The sequence below is a fragment of the Macrotis lagotis genome, chromosome 1, assembly GCF_037893015.1.
Source record: "Macrotis lagotis isolate mMagLag1 chromosome 1, bilby.v1.9.chrom.fasta, whole genome shotgun sequence".
Classification (NCBI taxonomy): Eukaryota; Metazoa; Chordata; class Mammalia; order Peramelemorphia; family Peramelidae; genus Macrotis; species Macrotis lagotis.
This window is the reverse complement of record NC_133658.1, coordinates 472,973,217-472,975,247: the sequence shown is the minus strand read 5'-3', so window position 1 is coordinate 472,975,247 and position 2,031 is coordinate 472,973,217. Positions and strand designations below refer to the sequence as shown.

The 2,031-nt window shown below is 37.9% G+C and overlaps 1 pseudogene; it reads right to left on the bottom strand.

Annotated features, from left to right (window-relative positions):
• Positions 1-548: 548 nt before the first annotated feature.
• On the bottom strand, positions 549-1,300 carry LOC141519856 (peptidyl-prolyl cis-trans isomerase A pseudogene; annotated as a pseudogene).
• Between the last annotated feature and the right edge of the window lie 731 nt (positions 1,301-2,031).

Sequence of the window (2,031 nt, the reverse complement as noted above, 5' to 3'; positions counted from 1 at the left end):
GGTCAGTGAAGTTAACTCATTTCCTTGTTGTCACACAACTCATAAGTGTTGGAGGTATCAAGGAAATAAAAGAATTTAGTACTTAATTGTATGATATTAAATACTTACTTGTAGGTACCCAGTACTAAGTTGCAGGTACTTTTTAGTCTTTTAATCCACCCAGTATATTAGAAATAAGGCTTGAACCCTGGTATTTCCTTATTCAAATAGCAGCATTCTACATTATAAATCATTGAATAAATAAACCATATAGAATTTAAATCAGCTAGGCTCTCTCAGAATCTCAACTGCATTATTATAAATTATTAAGCAAAACATTAGTGTCAATAATAGGTTGAACTTTTAGCAATCAGCAATATTGGAGTATTCACCATGAGAAGCAAATGATTCTATTTCTGGTGGAAATAGAATATCCTTATCCTTTATTAATATTATAGTTATCTTCCCCTGTAGCTGGCATGGAAATAAAAACAAATTTAGCCAACTTTTCCTCTGAGACATTTTTTGTCAGAGAAATAATGTTTATTTCCAGAAAAGTTCAAAATGACTTTTTTGTAGTTTAGCTTTTATTTCATAATCATAAACTTAACTCTGTTGTTTCTAGCCAGACTTGTGGAAGGAAAAAGGAAATGAAATCCCAAGAGAATTGCAGCAAGTGAGAGCACAAGGATTACAGGGTATAAGAGCAGATTGAATTGTGGTGCTCTCTCCAGCTACAGAGGAATGGTTTGGTGGTTAAGACAGAAAACAAAACAAAAAACTTATGAGAGTTGTCCACAGTCAGCAATGGTGATCTTCTTGCTGGTCTTGCCATCCCGAGAACCGAAGCGCTCCATGGCTTCCACTATGTTCATGCCTTCTTTCACTTGACCAAAGACAACATGCTTGCCATCCAACCAATCAGTCTTAGCAGTACAGATGAAAAACTGGGAGCCATTTGTGTTGGGTCCAGCATTTGCCATGGACAAGATGCTAGGACCAGTATGCTTCAGGATGAAGTTCTCATCAGCAAATTTCTTCCCATAGATGGACTTGCCACCAGTGCCATTATGGCGTGTGAAGTCACCACCCTGGCACATGAACCCAGGAATGATTCTGTGGAAGCAGGATCCCTTGTAACCAAATCCCTTCTCTCCAGTGCTCAGAGCACGGACATTTTCTGCTGTCTTTGGAACCTTGTCTGCAAAGAGCTCGAAGGTAATCCGGCCCAGGGGCTCGTTGTTGACGGCGATGTTGAAGTACACGCTGGGGTTGGCCATGGCCACGGATGCCTGGGCTGCGGGCGTCGGCGGCGGGGGTCAGCGTCCGGAGGGCGGAGCGGGGACAAGGACTCCCGGCAGCGGCGTCTGCAAAGCCTCAAAATGACTTTTTAACACAGTAAATATTAAATGACCAAAAATTGAAAAGCTTTTCCAAAAATAGATTAATGTATCTAAAAAAAAGAAGGAAAATAATTAAGCAGGAAAAATTCACATACCTATTACAAGAGTTTTACATCCAAGATATATAGAAAATAACAGAAATACACACTAGCAGAAGTCATTCACCACTAAATAAGTGGAAAGTTCTCAAAAGAAGTATTGTAAGCTATTAATAACCAAAAAAGTTTCAAATCTCTAATAATAGGAGAAATAAAAATAAAAACAACCTTGAAGTTTCTACATCATACCAACAATTGACAAAATTAACAAAAAAGCGTGGGATCAGTTATGGGGTTTTGAAGGACTGGCACACTAATACATCAATGATGGAATTATGCATTGACCTAGTCATTTTGGAAAACAATTTGGAATGATGGATGGAATTAAGAGAGCTTCACTAAAATGTCCATAGCCTTTTACTGAGATAGTCTATTGGAAGGAATATACCCAAAGAGATTTCTAGAAAAAAAAGAAAATCTCCATAAAGTCCAAAGTATGTAAACCAAAACTTTCTAGGGAAGAAGTAAAAACAATGTCAACAGAATCAAAACATATCATCCCTCCTCCACAATTTTGCAATTTTTGAACTTCCTTGTTACTCTCAACTTAC